Here is a 20,100-nt window from a genome sequence, read left to right on the forward strand (position 1 = left end):
ACCTCTTCCATTGCATATACCGTAATTCAAAGAATGAAAACTTCAGACCCCCTCCCACACTCTGCCTTAAAATGAAAAAAATGTTTGGGTGCAATTTTCCAGGTTTTCTCCTCTGCACATCTTCCTGATAGCAGGGACAATGCTCTTGCCAGTTTATTAATCAGGAAGAACATGCAATTAATTGCTTTATTGACTAGAAAGATTTAAAGTCATGAAAACAAGCAATTCACTACAAACCCTGACATTCTCAAACTAATTGTATCTTCTGTTATTGATTTAGAGGATAAACTGAAGTGAAAGCTGCACAAAGTTGTGTTTCAATAGCTGAAGGTTGCAGACGTGCAGTACAATGACAGGCTCTTGGATGAAATTTACCTTCATTTTTTTCCACCAGGTATTTCAAAATGTACGGTACAGTATGTTTATACGACCTTCCCTTTTCAGGATTGTACATGAAGTAAGGCCAATCAAGAACACCCTTGTTCTAAAAGCAAAACTTCATGAGTTTTCACAGTTACAACCCTCAGTAACTGCGTCAATCGCAGCTGATGTTAGAAAAATCAAGTTCCTCACTAAATGGACCAGTAGGCTTAACACAAGTATTATGTGTTCACGAAACGGGGTTTATTTATGGATTTTGTGAACAATAGTTTCTTTTTCCACACGACTGTTTATAAAAGAAAACAAAATCTAATGTGGTTTACCAAGTACAGTAGGTCTTATTTTCCCCTTTCTCAGAGTAGTGCTAATTGTGTTTATACAATATGTAGTCGCTGTCTCATTCACAGCACATACAGTAATAGTATTTGTGTGATGAATATTCATGGGGTACATAATTAAGATTCATTTGAAGTGAGTATTAAGAGAAAATAAATTTATTTCTTCGTAATAGACTCCATATGATAGGAACTTTAATTTTAACCGCTAAGGGCATTTAATCAATAATTATTTCCTTTTTTAAGAAGAAAAGAAACTTCAGTGAATGAAATTATGCAGTATATACTGCCTATACTCCCATACCTTAACCTTAACAACAGCATGCCTTTTTTACTAGGTGAGTAACAGAATAAATTATGTAGGTAATCAGCTTTGAACAGGATCCTAAAATTGCCATTTTTAAATTACATATCATGTTATGCAATAAAAGGTCAGCTTACTTGTTCAGGGAAAATGTACTAAGTCGCCCCATTTAAATAGGTTTAACTGTTTCAATACTGTGTGCCTTGTCTAGCACATTATACATTCTTCTTGCATTAATGCTTTGGTTTTAGTCCTGTTGTGTACCATATGTTTATTTTGGGTGGGGGGCACAGTTGCGTATGCCACCTTAGACATTGCCTAGTTACAGTAGTTGTTCGCCATCGTTAATTCCACATTGTTCAACACACTTCAGCCCTGACCTGACCTGTAATAGGAGGTAAGCAGTCACAGCAAGTCCTCGAGGCATGTCATTTAATAAGGAGATACCACACCGCGCCCGCTAGACATCCCTTCCTTTTTCTTTTCACAAGTGTAACTTCGGTGTCTCTCAGAACAGGAATTTGGTGTCCGGCTTCCCCAGAGAGGAGCTGAACATGCAGGGTTTCTGGGGTTGAAAGGTTCTGTATGAAGATGTGCCCTGGCCAGCTACATTGTCATGCTGCCTGTGATCCTGGCTGCCCACCAACTTGACCTGCAGTGCAGGTACAGCAAATTGGCCCTTTCTTTCTCAGTTTTAAAGTCCTCTTCCTTTTCACCCGGTAGCAGGCAGAGATCAGAACTGGAGCTCAGGACTTGTAGTTCAATGACAAGGGCCCTCTCTCCTCACAGCTGTCGCAGTGATGTTCCAGGACAGAGCTGTAATTAATGCTGCTTCTTCCTTGTCCAGAAATTAAGTTGTGGGAAAGATGTTTTCCTGTAGATGATTACCTTGACATGTTTAATGCTTTTCACATCTCCCTGCAACACTGAAGCACATTTTGATGTACTTTATCACATACAGTACACTGTACAGTAGAGTGTTTTTCTGCTTTTCCACACCACTTTAGAGATCTCACTGCCAATCAGAGCTTGGAATGCTGTCGCAGTTCTGCACATGGATAAATAGATGCTGAGATTGCTTGCATGTGAACTATGACCACCGTTGGAGTCTGTTGGGATCACACGTGAAATACTGTGACTGTTTTGCTTCACTGCGCTGACTGTACCAATTCCAACCGGCTCACCCCAGAAGGCAGAACACGCAACCTGGCTGAAACACCCATCTGACGGCTGTGCGTCCACACGAGCTGGGCTGCTTAATTTAACATTTCATTCGGGTTTGGTTTACCAAATGAATGCTGTGGTCTGTCATTCACACAACCCCTGGAAATCGACCCTGTCTCCTTACAGGCTGAATGCCGCTGTGGCTTTGTTTTAAAAACAGAACGACATTCTCAAAGCCTCAGTAACGCACAAAAATGTTTTTCTGTCTTGTGTTGCTTTAGGAAAACATTGTGTTCTGTGCTGCGGTTTTGAAGTGACATCCAGAAGCGTTAGCTCATCACACGAAGGCAGCTCATCGCACCGATCTGGAAACGAGCATCACCGCTCCGCTGGCGCTGACAGTGAGCGAATGTCCAAGCCTGGAAATCACGATGACGATGTAACTCGGAGCCGGCGTGTCCGAGGGCATTCTATCGATGGTTTTCAGTTACAGTCCACTTGAGAGGAGTGCTGGAGAGAGACTACTTGTTATCTTTCAAAATTTCCACCAAGAACCCGTTGTTTCAGGAAAATGGCATAGTGTAGAAAGATACAAGTGGGAGACTTGATGCTCTTTACCATTTTGACCTCTCCAACAAAAACGCACAGAAAAACACAGTATGCAAACGTGACGCTTAGCTATACTGGAAAAATATCCATCCGTTCGTCCATTTTCTAATCCGCTTATCCAGTAATTGGGCTGGGAGCGGGGAGCTGGAGCCTAACCCAGCAAGCAATGAGGCAGGCTACGCCCTGGGCAGGATACCAGTCCATCCTAGGACAGATGGACACGGACACGAATACACACATTCACACCAGGGCCAGTTTTTTTTATGGAATCCAGTTTTTACAGAAGACTACCAGGATGTCTTTGGACTATGGGAGGAAACCAGGGCACCCAGAGGAAACCCACACAAACACAGGGAGAACATACAAACTCCACACATACTGTACAGTACCCCAGCATGGCAAGGGGGAAATACTAACTACTGCACCTTCACGCAGCCCACTTCTCAGGTCACTGTGTGATCTGCTCAGATCTCCAAACTTCCTCCTGTTAAATGATCAGTTGTAGTGGTTTTACACTCTGTGATTCCACTTAAAATCCCCAGTCAAGGGAACTCATGTTTCTCTAAGCTATCCGTGAAATTTCAATTTTCTTTATCTGTTGTTTTTTATTATCTATGTTGATTTTTTTTACCATGTTATTTTATCATGTATTTCTAGAAGCATCTCTTTAGAAATGTAAGCAAGAACAGATTGGAGAACAGGAAGCTTTTCATCTTGTTGTTCTTTTCCGGCAATCGTATCTCTGCATACAATCCTCAGAGGATGGAGGAGCTCGGCTCAAATTTTAAATAAAAGCATTTTCTGCGCGTTACCACACTAGACATGCTGAATTCAAGAGGGAATTGATTGATGAAAGTCATCCAGATGAGTAGGTCAAAATTAAGCCTCTGTATTTATTGTTATTTGTGTTGGGCGATCTGTACCAAAGCAGGGGAGGGATAGGAAAGAGATTTTGGAAGGTCAGATTCAATTTACTGAAACGATGAGTGGAGACACTGTGTTGTAAGATGACCACACACCTGTGAGGCAGAGAGAGTTTTAATAAGGACACCGCTCAGGGTATATTGATATATTGTCTTTATGTTTACCTGATTTAACAGAATTGCATCGAGTATTCTAGTTCCATACCAAAACAGCTCATACACACTTCATTTTGAAGATATATTGTGTTTTTTTTAATGTCTGTTTCTACTAGCTGCCACTGTACAAACTTGAAAAGGACAAAAGGACGATACAGATTCATATACATGTGGCAACAGTGAGAAAGGTGATGTGAAAGACTATATTGGCTTTAATTAGCTGAAGGAGATATATTTGCAGTCCAAGTAGAAAGAATACCTTAACATTTCTTAATGGTCAAATTTTTCAATAGATCAGTCTTATAATTAAAATCAAAGGAGATCTGTTATTAGCAATAACATTTTATGCTCAATGTGTAATTATTGGTAATTGCATTGACTGAGGTTTTCTATGTTAATAACTCCTTAGTCTCTTTGCTACAGGAACAATTGTGATTAATAGGCATTCTCAGCCTATATTAACTGATTTACATGCCCTTCGATAAATTCATTGTTCTGGGTGAACATCTTGATTCACTATGCTGTTCAATTTTTGTGATCGCTCTTTAATAATTCACCCATATCCACTCAGTCTCATCCTAAGAGAATTTTCTTTACCCGTTATGCAGGGCAGCATCATAATCATCAAGTCAGAACATAATCTAGTCCATCCAAACTATATACAGTATAGAGTGTAAGTTAAAAGTTGAAATAATATACTGTATATATTACATGCTATATATACTGTACACTTTGTTGTATTGTACCATTCAACTGTTTGGTTTAAAACATTTATTTTATTAATTATCACCGTCAATAACTGCTTATCCAATTCAGAGAAGCATTGGGCACAGTGCTTGGAAGGGCAAACACACACACTCACTTCAGGGCCAATTTTTCCAGAAGCCAATTACTTGGCATTTCCATTTGGGAAGATCCAAGCTTCAGGTTCAGCGACAATATTTTTCCTGAGCAATAACTTTCTGTTCAGAGGTGAACACATATGTACAGTATAATGAATCTGGCCTGCAAATGCCCACATCCAAACCAAGTATGGTTTTCAGGACCAGAATGTGAAGAAAACATGTCAACGCTTACTCGGTTCAACTCATTACTCTTCCTCCGATCAAATGTTCATCCAGAGCTGCACACACCATATACTGTAGATTCTAATATTTAGTTCTCAAGTGCCTGCATATCTTCAGAAAGAAGCTCTATATTATTGCTTCAGGAAATAAATTATTTTTGCTGAAGCACCTTTTGTCTGCATTAATACAGGTGGACATTTTAAAGGAGCAGTCTTAGTTGCACATCATGCTCAAGGGTACAACACTACATCCCACCAGGACTTGAACCTACAACCTTACAGGTCGGGGGCCAGAGTGGCACCTCCCACTTCTTACTGCTGACACCAACAGCAGGAGGTTCCAGGACTGACTGTGTTACATGTTGTTACGTGTTACATTCATTGACAGTCTTTTTATTAATAGCTTCAGGCTGAACACAGGCGGTTTTTCATTCTTCACTGGATCTTCCCTGTCCCCCCTCTGAAGATGTTTAGTATCCATTTCTCAGACCTATTTGTGTCTTTCTTTGTCAGTGCAACACCAACACCACACACTGCGACGTCCTGTCTAGACAACCTGGACAAAATCTTTCTGTCTGTTGAGCAGCTCCTCTCATACAGAGTGCTCGGGGAGAATGCCCAGCTCTGCAAATGAGTACTCTTCAGGTCACTGTTGTCAGAGTGAATTTGTTATAAATTGACTCATCTAGTTAAATAAAGCATATTCCAGTGGGTATGTCCTAGAATTTACACTAGACCCATCTGTCAGTCCCTGAATGATTGCTGAATATTTTTTACAGGCTCAATTAGAAGACTTTTAAGAAAAGACTTTGAGGAACATAAAAAGAATCAGCCATCTCTCAGTGTCTTGTGTATGAACCGTGAGATACATACAGGCATACAGGCAAAATACAGGCAAATACAGGAAAACATGCTTCAGTCTGCTAAACACCTTACAACTGGAGTGGAAATTCACTTTTCAGCAGGAGAATGACCCAAACTACAAGGCCAAAGTGATGTTGGTGTTGATTAAAAGTAGGGAAGAGAATGTCCTGGAGTTGCCCAGTCAAAGTTCTGACTTGAAAACTGCTGTCCATAAACAATCCCCAGGCATCTTGAGAGAACTTCAGCAAATCTTCCATGAAGAATGGTCAATTATGGTTAGAGACTTTCCCCCAGAGAATTGCAGTTGGATTTTGCTTCCACCATATATTGAGTTCACAGGTCTCAATAGTTATGCAATCAACACGTTTCAGTGTTTTTCTCTTTGTTGATGATATTTCTTGTCGCTTTTTTTCAGTGTCTTTCATTTGATCATTCTGGTTTTGATTAAAATGTTATGTTTAAAAATTGTATGTGAAACATTTTCAACTTTCACAAAACGGGAAAGGCTGGGTCCACTTTTTAAGGCACTGTAAATCTCAGTATCCTCATTTAGCCCCCCGTCACGTGATTCTTTTGCCACTGAAAGCACGGTCAACTACTGATATTACCATGATGGAAATTAGCTTTTCTTTGACTGTCCCTTAGAGAACATCTTGCAAATAATCTTTCATTTACCACATCCCTTCTACCCTGTCTTTCAATCTGAACAATGCTGACATCCTTGAAAGTTGTTGACTTTTTAAACTCATTCCATATAGGTTATTTCTCTTTCTAGCTTAGATATCCGAAGGCAAGGAGCTCTTATATATTGCTATACCATTGTGTCATTCTATGGTAAAAGAAAACAGTAAGAAAAAACAGCTGCGCATAAAAGGACAAGAAAACCAGTTTCTTGCTGCTGATGCCTCAAGGGCATAATGGAATTCATTCCATCTGTGCTCCACAAACTTTAATTGAGATAATTAATTACTTCTTGGTCAGTACAGAAGGCTTAATTCCATTGCGTAATAGATTCTAAATCCATGTTATCTTACTTACCCAACTACTTATTTTGTGTTTCAGTGGATGCACAATACAACTTAACCTTTGGATATGTCTTAACTCCAGTCTGATGAAGTTCTCAATGCTGTCTCTTCTCGCCTGTCTTACTGAATTATGTGAACATTTATTTTCAGTTCTCCATCAACTTATGTTTCAAAGTGTTGAAGAAAAAAGGTGTTCCATAACCTATAGAAAGAAATCATTTGCATTTTGTTGTTTTTTGTTCATGATATGTCAGAGCTTTCTTGTTAACTTTTATACTTGTACAGGCATCACAGATGTAACAGTGGCTAATCCAGAATCATTAGTTGCGTCTGAATTGATTTGATAGTGATCGAGTTTCAATTCACTTAGTTCTTTAGAAATTGAAATGATGAATTCAAAGTGTAATTTTATGGCTACCAGGAATCAATCAAACAGAACTACTAGCAAAGTACAAGGTACAGATTCACAGATCAAAAGATGCTGTTTTAATATTACAATAATAAACGATTGCGATTAAAACAAAGCAAGAGCAAATAAAGATCAAGCTGATGTTGAGATGTACCGTGGTTACTGATCAATCACTCATGGTTTACAAGAACTACAGTAACTAATATATAGTTAATTTTGTTGATGTAATACTTGGATGACTGTTAGTCCCCCTTGAATAACCTTAATCTAAACATCAATATTCATAAAGTCAGAGAGGACAAGTATTCAATTACTGCCATGAATTAATATATTATCAAGCATATACGAGTAAATGGCAAGTCCTTGGAGAGTTCCCCCCCACTCCTCACAATGAGCCAAGAACACTATTATTTTTTGTGAGTACTGTATCCTGTCTTTGTTTTCCTCTGCCCAAGGATGTCTTGGATACCAGAGGCCTTGGTACATTTTTGTTTAGGTATAAGCCAGGGACAGGTCAGCTCATCCTTTTTGTGTAGCTCCCAGTCAAGGGACAATTTGACCTACCCTATAACAAATTCCTGCTTTCAAGAAGCATTCAGCCCAATAATAATATCCTCTCCAGCCCTCTGAGGTCCATAATTGAATTAAGCTCAGTGAATTAAGAGGTATGGAGGAGCTGGATGATGTAAACTTTGCAGCAGAAAATGAGACTGTGTTGTTTCCTTGACAACAGAATTCCATATGCTTAAAGTTGAGGTGTGAGAGAAAGTGGCTGGTGTAGACAGACCCCCTCCCCTCTTGAAGAAGTGCTCAAGTTAGTTAAGAGGATAACATGGACAGAGTGATGAGACAGAAATTTGCAGATTTGTCATAGCCATGCATAAGTCTCAATTGAACTTCAGATGTGTCATACAGTACTTTGTGATATCTAGGCTTTTCCTTATTATGATTTCTTAGTTAGGGTGGAACACTAGGGCATTGCTTAGCATAGCTACTTCGCTGCTCTGGGGCCCAGTGTTCAGTTCCTGGGGTGCTGTTTGCGCGGAGTTTGCATGCTCCCCGTGTGAGCTTGGGTTTCTTCCGAGTGCTCCAGTTTCCTCCCAGAGCCCAAAGACATTCTGGGAGATTAATTGGCTTCTGGTTAAACCGGTCCTGCATGTGTGTGTGTGTGTGTGTGTGTGTGTGTGTGTGTGTGTGTGTGTGTGTGTGTGTGTGTGTGTGTGTGTGTGTGTGTGTGTGTGTGTGTGTGTGTGTGTGTGTGTGTCCTGCAACAAACTGGCATCCCATCCAGGATGTGTCCTGCTCCTGTTGCTTGTCTGGATAGCCTCTATCTCCCTCATTATCCTGTACTAGACAAAGCACTTAGAAAATGGATGGATGGATTTATTATTTTATCATATTTTCATTATTGCTATCATTATTGCTGTTGCCAGACAGCCAGACCATCATGGTATTAAATGGTGGTACAGTTAGGCCTTTCTTAGTATGGAAGAAAGAAAAGGAGCAGAACATCCATTTCCCTTAAACTAGGATAAGCGTCCTGCTCAGTCATGTTGTAAAAAGGATTATGCATGTAATAACTTTTAGATTAATACAATTTCGAGAAAGATTACAGATTATAAATGTAAGAAGACCAGTCTTGCTTATTCATTCATATGTAATATATAATAATATAATAGATGACTCACCGTGGTTCCATATACTAATTCTAATTAAAAATATCCAGAAAGAATCTACTTACAATAATATACTACAATGTTACAATATTTAAGGAATTGTGAAAGGGAACGTATATTGCATTAAATAAAAAATCCAGTATGGAAACAGTACAAGCACTACTTAAAAATAATAGTTTTTAAATGTTTTGATTTTTCAAAATTGCAGCATTTGATTGCATGCAAACCCCCAAAATATTTTCATTATTTAGTTGTAAATCAGCAGTGATCAAGTAATAAACAGTAGATTCTTAACAGGTTTTGCAGTCTTTCTCAAAGACTTATTTTTTATTTGGACTTGACATGCTTATTTATTATTTGAGTTTATTCTACTTTAACACAAATAGGGAGTATGCTCCTGTCTCTTAATTCAATTGGTTTTCAAGTTAGTATACAATCAATTACAGTGCAAAGAAAAGCAGAGGAGATCCACATTTAATTTTGGTCAGATTCTTCTAACCATGAAGAAGAGGTAAAAATGAAAGGTCTGCTTGGCGTCACTCTCCCGATGGGAGTTCAGCAGCTGACAGACCTCACCTCTGGGTTTCGTGAGGGGTGAACCAGAGAGCGAAAATGGGGAGGTGGCAGGGGTGCGAGAGAGACCTGCAAAGTTCCTCTCCTCGGGAGGCTCATGAGGTCTGAGCACGTGGGCCAGGCATGATGGGAGGAAGCATTGCAGCTGCCGCTCAGTCACCTGACCAGTTTGCAGGGAGGCAATTGGTCAGGAGCCTCTTTTAAGGAACAGGAAGCAGGTGCTTCTGAACCAGTTGGGGTGAGTGCATGGCTGCTGTTGGTGGGGCAGAAGGCTGAAACTCACCAGGGGGAGGACTGACCTGGACTGTTGGAACTCAGAGTTTTGGGATGTTTCTGTGAAATGTGAAGAGTCTCAGAGAGAGTGAGAGGATGTTTTGAGAAAAGTCTGGGGAAGACTTTGCTGTTTGTTGAGGACGGTAAGCAGTTTAGCTGCTCGGCTGTGATAGTTAGGAACTGCAGTAAGTTTAGGCAGTGCTCAGAGAAGAGCCTAGGCCTTTGTTTTGTTGGATTGGGTTTGTTGTTTTGAATTCACTGTGCTTTAAATTGCACTTTGGTGAGTTTTAAACTTGACAGCGGTGTGTCAGATTCTTGTAATGACACACACCTGAGTATGTCGCAACACCGTGAAATAAGGATTTATTTTATGTCATGTTTTTCAATATACAGGGAAAGAAATCACCTATTGGTGCAAACCAACACCAGTTCCCCTCCCCCAATTAAACAATTAACATTTTCACTAAATATAAATCTGTGTAGGAGTGTTTGAAGCCCAAATGCCCTCTAGTGACAGCTAGTTCAGCTGAAATTAATATAACACCGCTGACTGCTGACTTGCTGGTTCTCAAACTCCATTTCAATAGCTCTTCCAGATATGACATAGACATGAAAATGTATTTAAGGTTTGGTGTAACTTACCAGTCCAACCATAAGAGTAAGGCTGACTGAATTTCAAAAGCATTAATAGAACCTCCAGGACACCGATGCCGATGACAGAGCTTGTGGTGTGAATCTGTGCTGTATTGGTTCAAAAGCTCACCAACCCGGAGGTCCGATGGTGGCGATTTACGTCACACAGTGGGCTGTGGATGATGCTTTGCTGATCGTAAAGGAGTGGCTGAGAAAAGTGACACATTGGCACAAAAGCTAGCTCTAGCTCACGTCCGAGTGCTGTGGTGTAGACGGAATATCAGACACATTCGAGCACTTGCTGTGTTTTTGTTATGTGAAGATAAATGGGAAAAAATCATGAAAGTCACTGCTGCTCAAAGTGTTGCCACCTGTTGCTAAATATAAGGCTGCACATGCTTTTTAATGAGGATACAGTATCTGCTATTGAATTCATTTAAAGATTCAATATATATATATATGATGCCTGTGTGTTATATGTTTAAGTTTAGCACCAACTTTTATTGGGAATTGTTTGAAGATCTGATTGCTTTTTAGGTCTAAAATGTACAAGAACAGGGATCAACCAGGGAGATTCACAGGGTTTTTCTCAGGCTTATGTAATGAATAAAGAGCCTGTGTCTCTGATCCTTCCATCACAGGTATGTAGACACCCACTTTCAAACTGTGTATCTCTGGGGAATGCTCTGGCAGCAATTTCCATCTGGAAGAAAGAGTTGGGAATGAAATTCAGTCACTTTAAGTCCTGATTTTTTTTTCTCTATTTTTTATACAGTGGCTCTGAAAAACTCTTTCTCCTTGGCCGTCTTAAACCCCTCCGCCTGCAGAATTTCAATGGAGTTTGCTAATTGCCAAAAGGTCCCAGCAGTGAAATTAGTGTTCAGCTGCACTCCCTCCAAATCCCCTCACCTCTTCATGCGCTTTTCCCCCCCGAGTCGCTCTCAGAGTAATTAGGTCTGTGGTACAGTATCTCACTTTTCCCGCTGCAGACGGACAAAAGCAGACTTGTCTGCATTTGGGACTGGCTAAGGGACAATCATTCAATGCTAATTTTAACATTGATATGCAGCTGAGAGCTAAGAGTTTTTCATGGTAAATAACCGTGGTTATTTATTTGTTTATGTGAATGTGCAGGAGAGGAAGGTTGATTGTAGTAAATGAGAAGGGTGGTTCAAGTCACTTGCCGCTGTCCAAGTAAGTGTCAATCTCTGATAGCTACTTAAAGCTGTTTAACCTTCTCGGTCTCCTCCCTGTGGATGAGGCTTAAAACTGGAGTCCTGTTCTAAATGTCTGTACAGTAAAGGTTGCAGATGTGTAGTTTGCCCCAAACTTGGCTCAGATGATTTGGATAACAGTGTTCGCTAAACAGTGACTGTTAATAGAGTGAGCACATGTGAATACTGGAAGTACAGTGTCCCATTCATACAGTCATCCTGAGGACAGAACGGCAGACACACAACGTGGGAGTTCTGTCAGGCGGTCCTTGTCACCTGTGACGATGCTCCGGGAACTTGTTACAAAGTGCAAATGTTACTGTTTCGTGTCGTGACTTTTTATTGGTGGTTTTGCAGAGTTTCTAACCCTACATTCCTCTCAACTCCCTTCTGAGACTGGTAGGAACAAAAGCATACTCTGTGAAAAAGAACAGGTTTTGTTTACTGAAAAATATTGTATAGATGCATTTGATTGTGCACTTGTTTCCTGTTGTTTTTCCATCGTTGTGACGCATTTCTTCAATTATTTTGCCTTTTTATCCAAGGCAACTCACATACTGAAGCATAATTTCATGTGCTACTGTGACTTAAGAGACTTGCATAATGCAATAATTAGAGTGATCCCGTGAAGCTGGGGATACATTGCGGCTAATTGAAATATGAAATACTGCAGAATAAAAGGTGTAGAAGGAATAATCCAGCAACAAATACCAGGATAATATGACTCAACAAAAAAAAAAGAAATAAGTACATGTCTCAGGAATTGTTTGTTAAAACTGCACCAATATTTGAACTAATGTCTAGCAGTGTGTTATGCTGATGACAGGAGAGGTAGACAGCAGGCAGCATGGTGGCGCAGTCATGAGCGTCCATGCGTTGCAGCGCTGGGGCCCTGGCTACGATTCCCGGGGTGCTATCTGAGTGGACTTTGCATGCTCTCCCCACGTTTGTGTGGGTTTCCTCCAGCTGCTCCAGTTTGGTTTCCTCCCACAGCCAAAAGGCTTACAGGTAGGATAATGGTTTGCTTGGAATGTGCCCTGCGATGGACTGGAGTCCCGTCCAGGGTGCACCCTGCCTTGTGTGCCCAAGATCGGCTCCGGCTCCCCGCGCCGCTGAATTGGAAGAGCCAGTGAGCAGATGTATGCGGGCCTGTAGATAGCGTGAAGGAATCACAGGTGCCCCACAAAAAGGTGAATCTTCCACAGGTGCTGGAAGAGACGAAATGGCCAAGGGAGAGCCAGGCTGGCAGGGGACGAGCAGACAGAGCAAGAATCTTGTCTCTCCACCCGTCAGAGCAGCTGGAACACAGGAGTCCGTGGGAGAAGGGAGGCAAGGAGCAGCAGACTTGCACGAAGTGAGGCAGAGTGTTGCATCTATCCAATCAGAAGGTGACTGGGGTCTGAACTAGGAGTGGAGTAGAGTTAGCTGTTGGGAAAGAACATATCTGTAGGCTATGTTTCGACATTTCCAGGAGGTAGATGTATCCCAGTAGCATATTTCAACATTAATTATTGGTGTCCAATTTGTTCAGTTATCATGTGATTGTGCAGAAAGGAGAATGGTTTTTAAAATTCCCTATAAACTGGATAGAATGAGCATGTCAGTGAAGCGTCACACCTTTTCCAACATCAATTTTGTTTCTTAATCAGCCTGTAAAGCATGACAATAGTATTTTCAATGAAATACAGCAACCAAAAGGCATATTTGCTGTCAAGCCTTATTTTAAATTTGATATTTATCTTCTGTTGATTAATAATGCATCCACCTAATTTGCACTGACTCTTTGATCAAATCAGTAACACTGATTAGCTGTTTTCTCCTTCTGTTGAATTAAGTCACAGGAATAATGAGCTGCTGATCAGTTTTTCTTAAGTCTCGCCATGATTAAGCAACGTCAATTTAGCAAAAGTGAAATGTTGGATTTCTTTTGGTGTAAGGCCTTAAAACTCCTTAAAGCCTACATGTCAATTCCAAATGCTGTTGGCTAGTACTTTTTTGGGGGGGAGGGGGGGAATGTAGGTGTGTACGGTGTGTATTGTGATACCCCTTTGAGTTTTCGTGCCTTTGATCTTTTACATAGGCAGGTCGAGGTAAAATGCAGAAATACAGCAATAAGGTTGAAAAGCAGTGGTCTTTGTTTTACATTGTGGGAAAAATAATTAAAATCCCCAAAGTACAAAAGCCTACCCTCTTCTTTAAGCTACTGTACTAAGTAGACTTCAACAGTGTGCCTTTAAAAGTATCCAAGGCAATATAGCAGCTTAACAGCTTCCAAACTCAGCTCTCTTCCGCAAAACCAAGTTTCTCACTGAAGACTTGAGATGTTTCTCTCCGAAAACCTCTTCTCCAAAACAAATTCAGAAAGTCAGCCTCTGTCTAAGACTCTAACCGCTCCACAGGGTCCTGTCACCACTCGGTTGTGGTTTGGGTTGGTGGATTTTTAAATTCCGTAGTCTCCTGACTAATTGTCTTCATCTAAATGGTCAAGCGGCTGAGGGTGCTAGGACATGCCACCACAGCCTCCTGGGAAATGTAGTTCAGGCTAGAGTTTCCATCCTGTCAAGACATCCCCTCACAGCATGCAGTAACAGATGAGAGCCTTCCATATAACATAAAGGGGTTCTCCTGGTCCCCCCACATAAAACCCTGCTGTATTATAATAATTTCAGCCAAAAAGTTAGCACCCCAATTATTATTCAAATGTGACAGGGCTCTGAACATAGCAAAAAGTACAGTAAAAACCTTTTGTTTTTATTACATAATGATTGCATGTGTTAATGAACCTCAGCTGTCTGCATCATAGCTGTGCCGGATTCTTGTCACTGTGTTTAAAAACACATCTTGGTTATCTGAAAAATAACTCTTCCCCCACGCCTGTCTCTATCCTAGTGCAGTGTTTAGTTCTTCTCTCTGGTTCAATGGACACTTATCCTAGACAGGCATTTACAGTAATTCTGACAGCATGCAAACAAAAAACACTCAAGACTGATTAGGACTCTAAGGATAAGGGTAAGGATACCTGTACTATTCTGAAATATTTTTGTCTTTCATTGCTCCTGCTCAAATACTACAATTTCCAGTTTCCAGTAGTATTGCAAAGGATGAGTGGCAGATTTTGCTATTGTAATTAATGATTCTTGGGCTTGACATATGGGCAGCTAGGAGGCTAATATGAGTCAAATATAATATTGTAAACTGAAACTGCTTGTAATTAAAGTGGAGTTTGGTTGCAACAAAACATCAGTTAATAGTAACCCTTCTTTGACATGATAATATTTTGGGGAAAAAAGTTAGAGGATTGTGGTTTCCTTACAAGCAATCCACCCTTTGTAAAATTACAGGCATAATATTTCCCTTGTATTCTGATTATGCAAGAATCTTCATTATATTACTCTTGTGTGGATGTGTTATTTCATGTTAATAGAGTATTTGGTCCAGTTAGGGAAAGGTGAATGTTAGGACTACATTTAATCACTGTGAGATGCAAATATTAAATGTCTGACTTTTGGTGCCTGTTATCCCCCAAGACTCAATATTGACTGAATATTTGCAACAGGAAACCAATAAGTCAATTGGTGTGTCTTGGCGATGCTCACATTGATTCAATGCAGTAAAACATCAGAACACTTCATGGCTAATAAATTAATGAATCTGCTAACGGATCAAAGTCTCTGCACCACCCTGTGCTCCTTGTGAGTTAGCCTACTTTAAACACATAGGAGTCATAAAATTGTTTGCAAGTACTTTTTAGAAACTATCTAGTGTGCAAAATTTCAGTTTATGTCTTTATTGTTCTGCTCTGCGTGAAGCATGCACCCTCATGAAACATGAAACAGCTATGAAACAGGATGTTGCTAGTGGTACTGACACTCATAATTACTACTTTCTACAGTTTCCAGCGTTTCTCTGCCCTCGCAGTGATATGATCTCCGTGTCACCAAATTAGCAAGGTTCTAAATCTCTAATCCTCTTCTGCCCCAAAACACGGGCAGTCTATTTATGAACACAACAATAAAGTAAAAGGAAAGAAAGACTCTTGATTGAAGCCCTGTAACCTAATTAGAGATGCAAGAGCTATTTGCAATAATGAAAGGGCGAAGTCTTAACAGTTAATTAATCTTTAATCAGAGGAGGCTACAACATGTTCAGATCCTGCGCTGAAACACACAAACCAACCTCCTCTAGGGAGGTTTAGAGCTAGGAAATTAACTTTGCTTGGCATGTAGGGCATTGGGATAAAAATGTTCTACATGCTTTCAAAAGTCAGCATTAATTGATTTATTTTCTTTACCTCCACCTTAGGTTTAATTTGTATGCAAATGGAATATTTTGTGAAAGCAAGCTGTACTTCCTCAGAGTGCCTTTTGCTTCACTGAACTTGGTGCACAATGGCTTTAAACCTGACAGAACCCCGACGCGCAGACACAAGAAAAGGAAAGGATGTTGTTTCACAGGCAAAGTGAGAACGAAAGGGAAGAGGCAGGAGCTTGTCTCACAAAGCTGCACAGCAGCAGAAATTCAGTGAATGCACAGCCCTGCACACAATGGTGTCCCCAAATAGAAACAGAAGGAAAACAGAAAGAAACCTTTCTCGGCAGAACGGGGGGTTCTGTTAAAAATTAATGCTTTGTGGATGAAGTCACAAAACTATTGCAAGTCCTGCTGTGTTTTGCCTGTCAACAATAAACTTTAAAAATAAAGGGCGATTATTCAATTAAATTTTCTTTATCTTTATATAGCGCCTTTCACAACACGACTTCAGAGAACAGCTCGGAGCCCTGAAAGTGCTCTTTCCGACTGGTGTATTCATTCTTCAGGCAAATACATTCATCCATTTTCTAACCACTTTATCCAAAACAGAAAAAAATACAAAGCATAGAATTATTTTATTTTAACATTGTAACCTATTAGAATTTCAGAAACATTTAAAATAAAAGAATGCCATTCGGCCCATCTGACTTGTTTGGTTACTTGTGGTTGATTTGAAAATCTATTCCAGAAACCCAGGGTATCGGCTTCAGCAACGTGGCTGGGTAGCTCTTTCCAGAACTTTTCCAGAACCATTAGTCTTGGGAATTGTCTCCTTTTCTCAAACCAACCGGTGCTTTTATAGTCATCATAAATCATTGTTTTAATCAAATGACATGCTTTAATTAACAAAGGCAAAATCATTCAGAACATGTTTTGTGAATCCCTGGAGTGATATGCCACATGTAAAAGTTACCACAAGCAATGACATCTTTTATTTATAAAGTATTTTATTGTTATCCTAGCATGACTGTCATTTATGCCCTGATAATATATTATATATTATAGAGGACCTCTATCTTGTGTAATGTGATTCCTTCAGCAAGGAATGATAAAGATGCCTTTTTTTCATTGAAATCAGGGTCTCGCTTCTTGTATAAAAAACAAAACAACCTTTGTATATTAGAATTTACAAATACATTCTAGTAAATGTAAATGTATCTAGTAAAATGCAATTTTTCAGTTGCTGTACATCACATTTGTGCCAGGCATTCAACTTTACCCAGCACATCCTTTTAGCTCTATGCTGGAGATGAGGAGAGAGAGCAATGCAATTTGGTATCCACGCAGTCCTATGTTTTTTTTAATAGGATCTGACAAAGTTTCAGCATGGAGAAGGAGCCTGTCATTAATTTATGTATTTCATCACCCTGACATAATTCTGTGATTGTAGTTCTGTGAAATTGTGAAAGTGTCATGAAAAGCTACAGTGTCTTTGGCTTGTGCTGTGTTTTGAGAAATATTTGTGATTTATTTCCCCATGAACGTCAACTCGCTGGGTTGCATCAAATTGAGTTGGACAGAGTGCCAGTTTGGAGACGAAAATAACTGAACTGTAGTATATTTTCATTTAAAGTACACACAACTTATTAGTGTTGAAGCCAAAGTGAAATAATTATTTTAGGAAAAGAGTCACTTTGGAAACTCATTCACACCTGAATGGTAAAAATGCACGTAGTGTTTCATCACAACCTTCTGCCTTTAGGTTGATTCCAGTGGAACATCTGGTTGAAAAATCACAGTTGACTTGGAAGTAGGCAAGGTTAGAAGAAAAGCCAAATGCAAGCTATGATAATTTTTTTATTGATGATTGAGAAAAAATGCATTTCCAGAGGAGGGACATTGACAGACGATACCTCTTAATGAACAGCTGTGTCCTTTTAAGAGCTCACATGGCATCTAATTAAGAGTCAACTGCTGAACATTGAAGTTTTCATCTGGGACAGTGCAGGGTTTTAGCAAATATGTTAATTGACAAATCTCTTCGGACCTAACCAGACATAAACATCTAGACCATCTATCAGCAGCAGATTTCTGAGAAAAATGTTTGTCTGGTTTCTAGACATATAAAGCTGGTTAAAAGGTTATTGGCAGCTTGGTGCACTGTGGTTGTTACAATTTGATGTGGGAGCCATATGCACATGAGGTCCCTTCCAATCAGTGTAATTATTATATTTCAGTAATTAAATTCAATTGTCACTGGATGTGAATCTGGACACTCACATTTTAAATGTACTGTAATTATGCCATGCAATTTCTGTACAACTGATGCCTGTTTTAGAATTTCCAGGTCCCACAAATGCACTATAAATAGCTCAGTCAAACCCAAAGGACTACAGTATGTGCAGAGACTGATTTTGAGTAGCAGGGAATATGAGTAGTACCTACTAAGGATCTTTTACAAGTAGAAGGAAGGTGAGACTTTTGGGAAGTTAATACAGAGAGATTGAGTTAATAAGTGCCTTTATTTAGAATGTGAACAATGGAGGTATGAGTGGGTGGATGAGGACAGATTTTAAGTGGGGGCCCTAGGAACACTGACATTGACGAAAATAGGGGGATGTACTGTAGCTGTTTTGCCTATGGACAATGTGACGCCAAGCTGGAGGCCTTTCAGGAGACAAAAGTTAATATAGCAAACTGATGCAGTTTAATTGCTCCAGAGGCAGGATCCACAGCCCAGATTCTGCTAGTGGTTGGTGTCCGGGTCACGGACACTGAGGTGCAGAGTTCTGACTCAGGAGGATGAAAAACAGAGGACCGTGAGGGAAGATGCGCAGGGGAGATTGCATGGCTTAAGAGGCTGAGGATATTTAGGAGCTTGTCTTGAATAAGAAGGAAAGGAAGTGGCGAGAATCGTCTTAATGCAGCCGGTCTTCGCTTGCGGCAAGGAGTTGTGAATTTTCACATCGAGGATCATGTCTTGAGGGAGGAAAATCGTTTTTTCCATTCTGGAGGGAACTTGGACATCCTTAAAATCCCTGTCAAGGTTGAAGGAGCTCTAGCGGGGAGTAGCATGAATGAAAGAACGTCATCTGAGAATAGAGGGGATGTTGTATACGAAGAAAGACCCAGCAGAGGACTGCTGAAAGTTCCTAATGGTTTTGAGCCGTTGCAGCAGTCAAACAGAAGAGAGGCTGAGAAATCGGTTTTATTTCGCCCTGTGAGGTGCCCAAGGTTTAGAACTAAAGGGGTAAATTTAAAGCAGGTAAGTGATGACTGCTGAAGTGAGCTGTGCATTTTGGTCCTGCTGCTTTGATCAAATATAGCCAAGTATAACTAGGGAGGAGAATTGCTAAGCAAGAATCAGGAGCTTTTAGCCAGAATACATGCCAGTGGCCATACATGGCTATTCTTGAAGTGAACAAAGGGAAAAATGGGGAAAAAAGAGAGGCAGGGAATGCAGGCGTCCGCAGCCAGAGGAAAAGGTGTGCAATGATTCCTTCCATTCATTGGTACTGCTAATACATTTAAAGACGGGCACCCCTGATAATTTCACAGTTTGGTTCCAATAAAAGACACGGCCATAAGATTTCCATTCAATGTGCCAGGATGCAAAGCACATTCATTCTTGAGCCAGTAATTCTGCCTGTCCCAAAGGTGATGTTGAATTGGACTTAAAGCTTTTACCTTATTCATTTTACCATTGATTCTGTTCCCATTTCTTTGCTATTCATGCAAATGAAGGATTATGTAATTGATATATCATTATATGGGCAGCATGGTGGTATGGTGGTTATCACAGCTACCTCACAGCTCTCTCTGACCTGGGGTTCACAATGGCTTTCTCCTGCAGTCCAGAGACATCCTGGCAGGTTAGTCTTCTCTGGAAACTGTCCCAGGTGTGATCGTCTGTGTTCGTGTCTGTGTGTCTGCCTGCAAGTATACCCTGCCATGTACTCATTGCTGGGGGTGACAGGCTCCACTTTGCACTTCCAACTTGGCTGCCACGAACAAGTAGGAAAGTGAAGACTTTGTGACAGTGCATTTACAAAGTGAGAAAAGGAGGCACATCTTTGCCCAAAGGGTTGTGGGAGAGTGGAGCAAGCTGCCAAGTCATCATATTTTTTAAGGCCGATACCCTGACCTCTTTCATGGAACAGCTGAATGAGATCTGTCACAGTTAAGTACTAACTACCAAATAGCCAGATTTCATTTGTAATTCGTATACTCCCCTTCCACCAAAT

The sequence above is a fragment of the Lepisosteus platostomus genome, chromosome 25 (genome assembly GCF_059453375.1).
Source record: "Lepisosteus platostomus isolate fLepPlt1 chromosome 25, fLepPlt1.hap1, whole genome shotgun sequence".
Lineage (NCBI taxonomy): Eukaryota > Metazoa > Chordata > Actinopteri > Semionotiformes > Lepisosteidae > Lepisosteus > Lepisosteus platostomus.